Source organism: Acomys minous, assembly GCF_964271855.1.
Source record: "Acomys minous genome assembly, chromosome: 5".
Taxonomy (NCBI): domain Eukaryota; kingdom Metazoa; phylum Chordata; class Mammalia; order Rodentia; family Muridae; genus Acomys; species Acomys minous.
This window is the reverse complement of record NC_140494.1, coordinates 28,543,564-28,558,482: the sequence shown is the minus strand read 5'-3', so window position 1 is coordinate 28,558,482 and position 14,919 is coordinate 28,543,564. Positions and strand designations below refer to the sequence as shown.

At 43.8% G+C, this 14,919-nt stretch overlaps 1 protein-coding gene across 5 annotated transcripts in view; it reads left to right on the top strand.

Moving 5' to 3' along the window:
* MPP7 (MAGUK p55 scaffold protein 7) overlaps window positions 1–14,919 on the top strand; it is a 194,563-nt gene that overhangs the window by 107,432 nt on the left and 72,212 nt on the right. The gene's annotated exons all lie outside the window — the stretch shown is intronic.

Genomic DNA, 14,919 nt, shown 5'->3' with positions numbered 1-14,919 from the left:
ATTTTTAAAAGTTTAAAAACACTTAAAAGTTTTGAAGTGAATCTATCAAATAACAGCACATGCTGGCTGTGTAGAAAGGGGAACACTTCTCCATTGCTAGTGAGAGTACAAACTTGTACAACCACTTAGAAATCAATCTGGCGCTTTCTCAGAAAACTGGGAAGAGTGCTACCTCAAGAGCCAGCCATACCACTCCTGGGAATATACCCGAAAGATGCTCCACCATACAACAAGGACATTTGCTCAACTACATTCATAGCAGCTTTATTCATAATAGCCAGAATCTGGAAACAACCTAGATGTCTCTCAACCAAAGAATGGATAAGGAAACTGTGGTACATTTACACTGTGGAATACTACTCAGCCATTAAAAACAAGGAAACCTTGAAATTTGCAAATGGATAGACCTAGAGACGATCATCCTGAGTGAGGTAACCCAGACCCAGAAAGACACACATGCTATATACCCACTTTTAAGTGGGCATTAGCCCAACACAGATATCCGCTGAGAGACTCCACCCAGCGAGGGATGGGGACAGATGCTCGGACTCGTTGCTGGACTCCAGGTGCAGCACTGAAAGTGGAAAAATGGGGAGATGGAAGGACTTAGAGGGTTCAGGAGCCCCACAAGGAGACCATCAAAGCTGGTAGATCTGGACCCAGGGTGTCCTGCACAAACTCTTGTACCAACCAAGGACAATGCATGCAGTAAACCTAGACCCCCTGTTTAGATATAGCCCACGGCTGTGAGGAGAGAGAGGATTGTCTCTGACATGAACTCTGATGCCCCCTATTTGATCACTTCCCATTGGTGGGGAGGTCTGGTGGCGCACAGAGGAAGGGGAAGCAGGCTACCCAGATGAGACCTGATATGCTGTGGCCTTATGGTGGGGAAGGAGGTCCCCTTCTGTCAGAAGTCCAGTGGAGGGGAATAGAGCAGAAGAGGGAGGGTGGGAATGGGAAGATACAAGCGAAGGGATAACAATTGGGATATAATCTGAATAAATTATAATAAATTAAAATTAAAAATCTAAATATAAGATTGTAGCCTTTTCCATCCTTCTCTTTTTAAGGCAGGTAATAGCCCCCCACTAGCCTGGTACTCCAAATGTAAGTCAGGCTGGCCTCAAAATTACAGAGATCCACCTGCCTCTGCCTCCCAAGTAGGGGCATTAAAGGCGTGCACCACCGTGCGCTGTCTATTTCTTTTTGTGCGTAGAGTGGCCTGCTCTCATTCAGAAAGGTATTTTATATCTTTCTCCACTCATCTATCTTAACCTCTGTCCATCCATGCTGTGAGAATAATGTTCACGGAAGAGAGCTTGACTGTCCTGCCCTGGATGTCAGTCATGGCCGTGTGTCTGTGTGCTGATTGAGATGTGCGTGGATGTGGGCTATTTCCCTGCTGGGCAGAAGCAGAGCCAGGGAGCTGCTTTCCTCACCTGTTCCTCTCTGCCCTCCTGCTGTGTAGGATTTCAGACTTCGGGCAACTCTCTCTGCTTGCGTCTGAGCACATAAGGCTCAGGCTCAGGGTTCTGTGAGGACATGCAGTGATGGGGGCGGGGGGAGGGGGTCAGCTAAAATATAAACCCTCATTGTCACCAGTCACTAAGACTTCAGGATTTGTTATTTGCACAGTTTAGCAAGCTTTAATTCTAGCAAGTGTCTTCACCGGATTACATTCCAAATCTGTTTCCCAGATGGAGCTCGGTTGGCAGTTCGGTGGAGCCCATAATGAATGCAGTCATTCACATTGCATGAAGTTAGGTATTTGTGAGTGATTGCTGCGGTCTGACAGCTGCTTGGTAAAACGTTAGTACTCATCTTCTTGCCAAGACGTCATAACTTCCTTATTTTCTTCCTTGATAAAAACGCTCCTGAGCAGTGTGTCGGGGTTAGAGGAAGAATGGCGTCAGTCTTGCTGGAGTATCGCAGTGCAGTGGACTAGCAAGGGCCGTTAGGTCATGCCGGCGTCATGGCCTCTCCTCAGCAGTAGAATGGAAGACTCCTATTCTTAGCTTTGAACATGCATCCCTGGGACATCACAGCTTCCTGTTTTTTTTTTTTTTTTAAGTTGGTGTATGGGAATCACCTGGAGTGTCCTGCTCCTGGGTCTTTTTTTATATTAAATGTGTTAAATTCAATTGTGCTTACCCAGCTTTTCAGAAAGCAAAAGCTGAAGAAAAAAAAAAATCAGACACTTAATTCTAGAAGACCCGTCTCTGTCTGCCTAACAGAACGGCAGGAGTGCAACCCTGTGGAGATGGTTGTTAGGATTAAGGCTGCGTGAATACAGAATCTTGACGGTTTAGTGGTTTGGGACAAAAATGCCTCCTTCTCTCCTCTTCCTCCTCTTTTTCTCTTTCTTTCTTTTCTCTCTCTCTCTCTCTTTTTTTTTTTGAGACAGGATTTCTCTGTGTATCCTTGGCTGTCCTGGACTCACTTTTTAGGCCAGGCTAGCCGGGAACTCAGGGCGACCGGCCTGCCTCTTCTTTGATATCAAAGACGCACACGGGTGCCCTTCTTTTCTAAGAGAAAGCACAGTGGCCGTGGCTCCTCAGATGCTCTTGTCTGCGGCAGTGAGTGCTGTGGCTGTGATGTCTGCGGCAGTGAGCGCTGTGGCTGTGACGTCTGCGGCAGTGAGCGCTGTGGCTGTGACGTCTGCGGCAGTGAGCGCTGTGGCTGTGACGTCTGCGGCAGTGAGCGCTGTGGCTGTGACGTCTGCGGCAGTGAGCGCTGTGGCTGTGACGTCTGCGGCAGTGAGCGCTGTGGCTGTGACGTCTGCGGCAGTGAGCGCTGTGGCTGTGACGTCTGCGGCAGTGAGCGCTGTGGCTGTGACGTCTGCGGCAGTGAGCGCTGTGGCTGTGACGTCTGCGGCAGTGAGCGCTGTGGCTGTGACGTCTGCGGCAGTGAGTGCTGTGGCTGTGACGTCTGCGGCAGTGAGTGCTGTGGCTGTGACTTCTGCGGCAGTGAGTGCTGTGGCTGTGACGTCTGCGGCAGTGAGTGCTGTGGCTGTGACCCCGCTCTGGCTGCTTTGGCTCTCATCATATCACACCCATTTCTGTTTCAGTTAAAAGCTAAATGAGGTTAGCCAGCAGCGTAAACTACATCCCGTCTCTTGATAGCCATTTTTCAAACAGTTGTTCGTGATATAGGCGATGAACATTTAATTTCTGTTTTTTGACAAAGAAGATGTTCATCACCGTCTTTTCATTCCAGTAAACCCCTGGCTTGGCCTCTGTCCTGGGCTCCTTAGAGTCAGGCTGTCTTAATCTTTAGATGTCCACTAGATGGCGCCATTCCTTAGGAAATTTGACACCCTTGCTAAAGGAACCTGTCCATTTGTCCTTGATGGGTTAAAAATAAAAGAAACAAATCCAGGCCAAAGCAGTATGAAAAATGTGTGAAATTTTCTTACATCATGTAAAGAACTGTGGAGCTTGCGGTAGAGGTATTTGTGATTGATAATGTATTACATCTGTAGAGAATCTGATTTATGATTTGGCTCTTTCGTGTAAAATGTATATAAATGTATAGTGTGTTAGGTGATGATGATGATGCAGTGGCAGAAATGGGCTTGGTGGTCTTTTGTCATGACTCTGGGGATCCAGATCAGTCATGCCAACAAGTAGATACGGCTACTGCTATTGGAGATGTGGTACCCTCATCAGTTCATCCTGTAGGGTCCCCATGAACAGAGGCTGACCTGACGGCTCAGGCCACTACTGCCCTATCCATCACTGCTCCTGCTGGTACTCAGGGTAGTCCACCCTTGGCCCATGAGAGCCCCCCACCCAGAGCCTTTTGTTTTCTTTTGTTTTTCAAGACAGGGTTTCTCTGTGTAGCCTAAGTGTCCTGAACGCAGGACCTTGTTCATCACCCGTACCTGTATTCTCATTGTTATTGTTTTTCTTTCTTTCTTTTTCTTTTTTTTAAATTCCATCAAACTCCGAAACCATCATGCCCACCACAGTTGCTGCCCCATTTCTGACTTTCTGAGAGTGAATCTCTATTCTAACGTGAAGCTCTGTGGAAGGTTTTCCTGTTTTAGGAGTTTCTTAAATGTATCAGTGTAATTTCTTAGATTTCTGTTTTTTTCTCGGATTATACTTAAGCATAGCATGTTCAAGTCTTAGACATTTTGACTTTGATCATTCAGGGCTGAGTTGAAAGTCTTGAGCATGCTGGGCAAGCCTTAGATGGTTAGCTCTGCTTTCTCACGTTGTGTTGAGGACGATAATTATTTACTTCTTTACTTTACTTCTGTTGTGTGTAGACTTGGGGAGTTGTTTCTTTTCAACTGCTTTTATACGGAGGAAGGTTTTACAGGAATATCCTTGGGAATGGCCCTGCTAAGTAGCAGAGTAGGTTTTATATTTTTGCTTTAGTTTCTGCTCTCATAAGCAGCAGCTGGCTCCTCACACTGTCCCACACACGCACGAGGTCTGGGGAAAGCAGGGCTTGCTTCTGTTCCACTCCCTTTGGCTTAAATTTGGAATCCCAGATGAGCAGTAGATCGTGCCCTTTTCATTCTGTATTGACAATTTGGATCTCCTATGAGCTGAAGCACTTGGTCAAGCCTTCTGCCTGCTTTTAAGTTGCCATGTTCCTCACCACTTTGTAAGAATTCCTTGTGAGCGCATACACACACTACTCACGGAGCAAGCATCCCAACAGCCCTGTAGCATCAGCTTGTTCTTTAGTCCACCGTATCTATGGGTTCTGCTTCTGCATCATTTATTCTGTGTGCTGTTCTGTATTATGTTGGTATCACAATACCCTGTAAAGGAGAACATGTGAGTTTCATGGGACGCATAGTGCATCTGGATATTCATAATGTTAACTCTACTACCAAGTTTTGTACAATTTTCCATTCACCTAGATTTTTAATTTCGTTCAGGAATACTTTATAATTTTCTTTTAAAGATTTTACATATCACTGATTACAGTTTTTCCCTAGGCTCTACAAAATTAACTTTTAGCTGTTTGGTACTAGTGCACTGAAGTCTGTTCTGTTGTTCTGACCCTGCTCCTCCTGTTCCTTTTTCTGACTTGCCCCTCCCCCCACCCCCTAGCCCCCCAAACCTCCCACCCCCACCCATATGAGGGTTTGTACCTAGTGTTGTCTTGCTGTTTAAAAGTATGGCCTAATAAATATTTATTATTAGGCTTATAATTACTACAGCGGTATTATTTAACCCAATTTGACAATCAATAAAGACACAGACACATGATATATTTTAGACTAGCCTCATCACCTGGGGCATGGCAGATATTAACTCCTAAGCTACCTTCCGTTATCTCCCAGACTCCCTCCCATGCCGTCTGCTTCTGATAATTTTTATTTGATTTACCTCACATTCATAATCCCAAGACACTTGCTAAGGTTGTACATCTGGGCCATTTCTTTCCATGTAGAACTTTAGTAGCGTTCTTCCTCCGGGCCCACATGGCTCTTTCCTAGCCCATGGTTCTCCTCCTCCTCCTCTGGTACCCTTCTGCTTCTCCTTCCCAAGATCCTTCTCTCCCAAAGCCCTCAAACTTTGGCCATACCCACCCCATTCTGCCCTGCCCAGGTTTAGGCCTTTTAATCAGCTAATCAGGAATAATTTCTTAGGCAAGATTAGGCAGCAATACTTGGAGTATGTGACAGTTTGCTTGTAAACAGTAAGAATCTCGGGGCACAAACAATGAACAAATACACAGCTGTAGACCATACTCTAATTGTGCTACCTTGAAAAAAAATCTCAGTTGTTCAGTTTTTCCAATGAAGACTTGGGAGCCAGATGCTGGGGTAAAAGCTTGTTAGCTCAGAAAGGCAGAGAAAGCACCCAGCTGACCTTCTTCCTCAGCGGATGTCCCAGAAGGAATGCCCCTCTCTCATGCCTTGTCAATCAACCATCTTCAAACTCAGTGATCCTCTTTTACCTCTTGTACGTCTCTCTATCCATCCTCCTGACTTCCTCTTTCTCTATGTTTTTTTTCTTAATAATCTTATGTTCACTTCCTATGAACTGGTTGCTCACTCCCATTTCTTGATCTATGGTTGACTTTATTTAACGTTGTTTATAATATTCAAGCAGAAAGCTCTTGGATTAAGGTATGTATTTAGGCAGAGCCACACCACAACTATAAACAGGTTTTCCCAGTAAATAACACAGTCTCAGGGTTCACAGTGTGATCAAATATCCTGCAACAGCCCAGTCTTATTGTAAGGTGTTATGCCATGTTTGGCTGACATCTCTGGGAGACCTCCTCTTCTCGGAATGGGAGTGGAGGAGGAGTGGATCTGGGAGAAGGGCAGGAGGGAGGGGATGCTGAGAGAGGTGGAGGGAGGGCAAACTGAGGCTGGGATGTATTGTATGAGAGAACTTAAAAAATCATTTAATTCTTCAAATTGATTGTTTAATTCAGAACTTTTATTATTTTATCTACATATTCTTTAATTAACATGACAACTTCGTTTCTTCCATTACATTTTTTTCAACATATTACCTGGTTTTCATCAAGCAATGTATTTCCTCCTCCTCCTCCTCATCAATCATCTGTCATCTATCCATATATCACCTATTAGTCTTTTCTGTCTACCCATTCATATTAATCAAGCAATCATCTGTCTATATGTATAGATTTATATCTACCTGTTTTCCCTCCTGTAGTTTAGTCTAAGACTTCTAGGACATGGTTTAAAAATTATAATAGTGGTTCTCTTTGTCTTTTTCCTTCTTACCCACCTTGAATCCAAACACTGCACTCCAGCACTCCTGCCCACGCCACATTGGCTCTCTTTGAGATGTTTATCTCTACCGGATGGGCTTCCCACTACCCTTCGAAGGGAACTTTTGTCACCTTTTTGTCCTCTCTTGGCTTTTTTTTTTTTTAGATTCAAAAACTTTGTTTTAAAGCCAAGGAGTGATGGGTGTATGCTTTTAATCCCAGCAAACAGGATGCAGAGGCAGGCAGATCTCAGTAAGTTCAAGCCTAGCCTGGCCTACAGGATTAGTTCCAGGACAGTTAAGGCTACACAGAGAAACCCTGTCTTGGAAGAATAACAACAAATTTATTTTATTTCAATTGAACATATATATATATTCAGGAGTATGGGAATCATAACTTTTAGAGGATGGCTGTAAAGGTCAAAGAGGTCAGGGACATGAAGTGTACCAAGTCTGGACCCAGTAGCACTCAGTATCCGTTGGCATTAGAATTATTAGTAGTCATTGGAAGGCACCATGTTCATTCATTCAGCAGAATAAACACCTATTTGAGTAAAATATCAAAGTTGGCAGTGATTAAAAGATATTATAGAACTGAAATTAATTTATTGCTAGCCTGACTCATATTTTGGCAGTCATATAATTAGATATACGAGGGGCAATCAGTAGTATAACTGGTATAATTTTTATAACCTGAAGTGTTTTTAATATTGAGTTCCTTAATGATATTAGCTTTATTTTTACTCTTTGGAGGTTGATGAAAGTATTATTCATTTTAGCTACACAGCCACCTTTCTGCTGTCACCCACTCCAAATGCACGGTATGCTTGCAATCTGAGCCTATGGAGTAAAATCTGGATCCCTCCACAGTAGCGGCTTTGGCAGAGGTAGAATTTAATACATGTGTGTCTGGGACAGGGCAAGGGTCTGCAGTGGACAGTCTCAGCACGTGCTATGTGGAGTTGCTTAGTTTTCCTGTGTAACAGAGTGGCAGAGGATTGAATGGGATGGACTTAGGTATGTTCTGGAAACTGTCACATGAACTTAAACAGTATTTATTTCTAAACCACAAATGTTACTTCCTATCACACTTATTCCTGCTAAGTTTTAAGTTCCACAGCATGGTACAGTCCTAATATGCATTTGCATGAAGTGACACTTTGGAAATTCACAGGACAGCTTGATTTGGCATCTTGCAACTTCATGAAAGTGGCCTGCCGGAGTCTAGTCTGTGATGTGACCTCACGCTCTCTGTCGGCCAGTGAACGCACACTGCGTCATTTGAGATCTGGCAACCTTGAGGGCTTGCAAAGACCTTAGCATAGGCTCTTGTGCTGTGGAGTAGCTATGGCTGCTCCTTTGGCGAGGCTGTTCAGTGCATCTCAGGTTTACCTCTAGGATGTGGTGTAGCCACTCAGCTAGAAAAAGATGCTTAGGCTCTGAGTAATTGCATGACACTGAGAGATCAGCTGCTTTCACTATTTGCCAGAAAGACATGCCGGAAAGGGAAGAAATAAGTAAAATGTAGGACGTCTGCTGTTTAGAATGAGGCCGTGCAAAGAACAAATACAGCCACAGCTAAGAGCGCTGCTGTTCTAATAGAGGACCTATGCTTGGTTCACAGTACCCACTCGGCAGCTCGCAGCCACCTGTAACTATCTGTTCTAGGCGATCTGAGGCTCCTTCTGACCTCTCCTGACTCATGCAGGCATGTGGTGCCAAGACGTACACTTGGGCACACACTCATAAGCCGTACAGAAGAAAGTGAGTCCATATATTTGTAGAGAATATTAAATTATAGTCTCTCTTTCCAGTGAGATAACATGTTTTTGCTTTTGAACATCTCTGGGTTCATTTGAAATGTCCCCATTCCTATGGTTTGGCCTCCTTCCTGTATTGCCACGGAGTCTACCCAGCAATTTTTCTCCAGCTATTAAAATATAAGCCCGTAAGGAAAACAAGCTTTTCCCACAGCAGAGAACCCTACAGTTAAATTTTTTTTGTAAAAAACGAAGTAGAAAAGACTTGTAGAAAATGCCTTACTTTTCAGCTTCTGGTTGTCATTAATTTATCTGTTTTTAGGACATTGATTAGAAGGCAAGTTAGAGTGACAGTAGTTAATTGTGATTATTTCCCGAATGCCAGTCAGTCCGTCCACAGACAGTAAACGTCACGATAACAGGACGCGAGTTTGTTTTTATCTCTTCTATCCACTTAGTACTTAATACTAGTAGACACTTCCTAAATTGGACCTTAGTACACAAGTGACATTTATAGAATTAAAAATATTTTTTTCAATTTATGTGTGTGTGTGCGCCTGACTGTATGCACATCTGCCATGTGCACGTAGGTGTCTGTGGAGGCCAGAGGAGGGCATCAGAGCCTCTGGAACTAGAGTGGGCCGGTGGTCGGTCACTGCTGGGTATGGGGTTGGGAAACCCACGCAGGTAGGTCCTCTGTAAGTGCTTTAAAAAGCAATTTAAGGAAGGGTGGGTTCATCCTTACTCTCAGCTCACAGCCCACAGCCTGAGGGGCCATCCTGTCATGGTAGGGAGGTCCTGGTGGTGGGAACATTAGGCAGAGGCTCATGTGGCACCCATAACAAAGAAGGGGAGAGAGAGAAAGAGAGAGAGAGAGAGAGAGAGAGAGAGAGAGAGAGGGGAGAGAGAGCACGCTGAGCACTGGTGCACAGCTTCTCACTCAAGTGTGAGTGTGGGACACAAGTCCATGGAGTGAATACCCCATTTGGAGTGGTTTCACCACCTTAATTAACCCAACCTAGAAGCTCCCCTCACAAAGCCCAAAGCTTTGTGTTCTAGGTGATTTCAGATGCTGTCAAGTTGACGGTATCAACCATTACACACACTCAAGTTTTGTGTATGCAATTTTTAGGGCTTTTGTTTGTTTCTTGGCATAGGACCCAGGGCCCTGAATATGTTAGGAAAGTATCTTCCCCTAAACCACATTGTCACCTCTGCGTATGTTTGAGAAACTTCTAAAGGCAGCTGGAGGTGTAGCTCAGCGGTAGAGCACCAGGTGACATGTACGGGCTCCTATTCTATTCCTAACAACTGTCCCCCCCACCCCCCATATTTTAAAGCTTAAGAGTGGTAGGTATATGTGACTAAAATGAATATAAGAAAAACCTCTGTGGCGGCTTCTGACATTCCTGACCTTTGTATATGTCTCATGAATGGAAAGCAGAGGTGAAAATGGGAGGAGAGTGTACGTGACTTCAGTTGAGGGAGGGTGCTGTCTCCTCCATCTCTTTGTCACCTCTCCCAGTGCAATTGATTGTGTGCTGTACTGTGGTTCTTATGTAGTTCTAAGATGATGACAGAAATCAAAATGGCAGAAATGTACATGGTAAGGATTGTCAGCCACTTCCATGCGTAAGAAACACATTTACCTGCAGCAGGTAGTATGTGTACGGTGCTCAAGCTAAGTACAGGGAGTCTGCCGAGGGTGTGTGCACTCCCTTTTTCTGTCTTTTAGTTGCCTTCCCAAGTTTTCTGAGTGCAAAGATTAAAGGTACCTACACTCTTCTCCCCTGCCCCCGCCACCTCCCCACCCCAGACAGAGTTTCTCTGTGTAGCCTTGGCTGTCCTAGACTCACTTTGTAAACCAGGCTGGCCTCAAAGTCACAGCAATCCACCTGCCTCTGCCTCCGAGTGCTGGGATTACAGGCGTGCGCCACCATGCCCGGCCCAGTACCTACACTCTTGAGACACGTTATTTTTAGATTTATTGAGAAGCCTCATGGAATAGATGTTTCAGTCAATTATGCTTTATAAACAAGCAGAATTATTCAAACAGATTATTATGGGTTATCTTTTATTTGCTAATAATTTTATGATGCACATGATTTAACTTTAAGGTTGATAGAAAGAGTTTAAGATAAAAATAGAGAACTTAGAGAGAGAGAGAGAGAGAGAGAGAGAGAGAGAGAGAGAGAGAGAGAGAGAGAGAGAGACACAGACAGACAGACAGACAGACAGACACTAGAAATGGTGGAATGATTTAAGAGGCGCTCCCTGACAGTATAGCAAACTCCATGTTAGTCAAGCGAAGGATTGAAAGGTGAAGTAGAGATAAGACCAAGCAGAAATTGTCCTGTAGAAACGAGGAAAAGAAACTTGAGTAAGTTTTAAGAGTGTCCTTTCCCTAAGGAGATTAGGTAAATTTTTAAAAGGCCAGATGAGAAGTGAGTTGTTCTCCACGACATACTGACTTCTGCAACTCCCAGAGGACTGAGGAGCCTCTGCAGGGAGAACTGCATAAACGGATGGGAAGAAATCAGGTGGCGCGGAAAAGACCTCCCCCAAACAGACCGGACCTAGTGACTCTGAGACCAGCATTGGAAGGAACGAGGAGGAGGAGGAGGAGGAGGGGGGAATGCGGGAGGCATTTTCAGAACACGGAAGATGGACTGCTCTCATATTTTAAAAACTAGTTGTTCTAATTACATTTCTGTTGCTGTGATAAACCCCACGGCCAATAGCATCTTTGGGGAGGTATGGGTTTATGTCAGCACATGGCCCCAGGTCCCTGTGCACCGCCAGGAGAAGTCGCTGCAGGAGCTCAAGCAAGAACAGAGGAAGGGATGGTGGAGAATGCTGCTCACCAGCTTGCTCTCTGGTCCATGTTCAGCTGGGTATTATTATTACAGCCCAGACTCTCCTGCCTAGGAGTAGGTCTGCCCGTAGTGGGTTGGACCCTCTGACATCAGTCTTTAAGCAACACGGTCTATCACAGACAAGCCCACAGTCTGATCTGAGGAGTTCCTCAACTGTGGTTTTTCTCTTTACATGTGATTCTGACTGTGTCCAGTTGAGGATAAAACCAGCACATAAGAAAGTGTAACTCTGAGTACTGAGACTCAGTGAAGACAGGGCCAGAAAGCAAATGTGGATCCCGAGAAGATCAATGGGGAAATTGTAAGGAGAATATAAAACATAAGAATTCCACAGCACGGCCAATGTATAGCATAGCAGTGTTTGCTCAAGAGACAGTATGTTGAATACCTTTAAATACTCTTGATGGACTTATAAGGCGGAGTTCCCATGATAGCATGCACTTAGTGCTCAGTGAGGCAGTAAAGTATCACATTGAAATAAGGGTGTGGATTCTCATCAGTTTTATTTTTTGGTCCAAACATAGACTATTAGCAGCATCAGATTTAAAAGGGGAACATACAATTGGATTGTTGCTTTTGCCCAGTGGCTTTGTTATATTTGGGGGATGTAAGCTTTCCTTTCTACTATTTTTTTTCCTCTTGAATTTTCATTACTTTATTTAAAAATAGGGTTCCTCCATTGCTTGAAAGAAAATCCCTAATATTTGCATGCCTAATAATTGCAGCTCTTCCTTGATGTAATTTTGTTGTTGTTGTTGTTGTTTATTTGTTTTTTGTTTTTGAGACGATGTTTTTTGGTGTAGCCTTGGCTGTTCTGGACTTACTTTGTAGGATAGGGCACCCTTGAACTCACAGCCATCAGCCTTCCTTTGCCTCCCTGAGTGCTGGGATTAAAGTCATGCGCTACCACGCCTGGCTGATGTAATGTTCTTTCTAATAACCAGGATTTCCCTACCTTCCAAATCTACATTTTAAATAAATAAAATAGCCAGGGTAGTGGTCCACACCTTTATTCGAGTGCGTGGGAGATTCAAACAGGAGAGCCGCAAGCTCGAGGCCAGTCAAGGGTTACAAAACCTCTCTGAAAACAAAATGGTACAAATGACAGCAAAACCAAAGAAAGGAAGCAGAGAGGTCTGTGTGTGCAGGTGTGCACTGGAAGCAACACACTATCAGCACAGAAGAAAAATTAACAAGCAGGCGGTACCAATGCACTGTATAATGGAGCAATTTTCTTAATTTTTAAGATTATAACATTTCCTCCTTTTTTTTTCCTCTAAGCCCCTCCCATGTACCTTCTTCTTAGCTCTTTTACAAGCTTTTTATTCATGGCTTTCTTTTCTTTAATTGGTGGTGTGGAAGTGTTGTTGTTGTTGTTGGTGGTGTGTGAGTGTGTGTGTGTTTATGTCCCTAAAGACATATGTTTAACCTGCTCATCCTGTATAATGTTACTTGTATCCTTATGTTGTCAGGGCTGACCGTTTGGCATTGGACACCGATTGGCGAGCTCCTCCCTGGGGAAGACTCTGCCTCTTATCATCCCTTAGGTGCCTGTAACTCTTTGTGTAGGGCTGAGGCTTTGTGAGCCCCACCCGAGTCCACCTTAGTGTGTCCATTTGTGCCATCCTTGTTCAGAAAGCCTTATCAATATGGCTACCTGAACATGACCTGAGCAAGTGTAAGTGTTTTTCAATAGCTAGAAACACAGGTCTGGCTTACTTAATCTCTTCCAGATGACTGGGATGCAGTGTCCCTCCTCCCAGTGTAAATGCCTCTGTGCAGTCATGGAGGAGTTCAGTTTCAATGATAGCATCACAACGACTTACTACACTCTCTGTGTAGTTTGATGACTGAAACTTCATTTCAGAACTTTACACACATGACTAACATTAGACATTGGCACCAGATTTCCTTACTAAAAATGAACATTTACTTTCAAAATGTGTCCAAGTGAAGGTGACAATAGCTTTCTTTTACAAATCGGATGCATATAGAAATGAACATTGTTTTGCTTGAGACAATCTCAGGCACCCTGGTTGTCCTCCAACACTCCGTGTAGCTAAAGATGACCTTGAACTTCTGACTCTACTAAATGCTGGGGTTAGAGGTATGAAGCTAGACAAGACAAGTTTCATAATAGTCTTAAGTTCATGCGCTGTGGTTGGATGTTATTGAGCAGCCTACTGCTAGGTAATTGTTTAAATAAAATAAATTTAGCTTTCAGTGTGCCTGAGTTTTGCTTCAAATCATAGTTTCATGGCTTAAATTGTTTCATTTCTTACATTCTCTACAAATTGTGGGCTTTTTGTTTGTTTGTTTGTTTGGATGGCTTTTCGAAATAGGGTTTCTCTGTGTAGCCTTGGCCGTCCTAGAATTGCTTTGTAGACCAAGCTGGCCTCGAACTCACAGTGATCCACATGACTCTGTGTGTTCTGGGATTAAAGGCGAGCGCCACCACACCCAGCAATTTGTGATAAATATTTAAACTTCAGGATATTAAATAAAAAAATTTACTCTGCTCATTCTGGTAATGCCATAACTGTCACCAACCTTTCCCTGATGTCCTACTTTCTATACCAAGTTGCCAAAAGTAATAGGCTTGCTCTCAGCAGGAGCGTCTGGCTAATCAAAATAAAATCTATCTTGCAGACTGTTACAAGGGGTTGGCTAGCTGTGAATATAAGTAACAGGGCATGTTGAGACATTGTCTTTCAAACACAGTAGAGAATAGTCCCCTCGCCCCCACTCCAGAATAGTTTTCTTAACTAAGAATAGCTAAAATGAGTGCTCAAGTATTTTAAATGCTAAGGAAGACACATAAATAAGAGTGATCACTATACACATAGGTCAAAGACGGTTTAACTTACTGTACCACAGTGCATGCTTAAAGATTTATTTTTTATTTATACAGTATTCTGCCCGCATGTGTGCCTGCATGCCAGATGTCATTATAGATCCTTGTGAGCCACCATGCAGTTGCTGGGAATTGAACTCAGGACCTTTGGAAGAGCAGATGGTGTTCTTTACCTCTGAGCCATCTCTCCAGCCCACATGTTTAAAGATTATATTATTTTGCCTATGTTTTTATGTGTAGGTGGGTGTGTATGTGAGTGTGCCAGGGCCATGGAGGCAGAGGTGTTGTGGTTGTAAGATGCATGATGTGGGTGCTGGGATTTGAACTTGACTCCACTGCCAAGAACAGTATGCACTCCTAACTGCTGAGCCATATCTCTTGTCCAAATAGTTTAAACGAAACTCAGTTTGCTTAATAGTGCTTTAAAACACATTCTTGCTTGTGTTTCTTAGCTCATGAAAGAGGACATGTTTGCATTTTATTATTATCTACTTGTTTTAGTGTAGTGAGAGTTTTGGTTTCTTAAAAAAAAAAAACAACCAGTTATGTTATGTGAATATGTTTTTGTTTTATCCCAGATGTGGGGTAAGAGGCTGCTTCACAGCAGGTGATTAGGATTTGCCTCCTGCACCAGCAGGGGTGTGATCTTTGCCAGCTGCAGATGGTTTAATTCAGGGGACTCTGGAGAGGGTATAAATGGGAGAGCCCTGAGA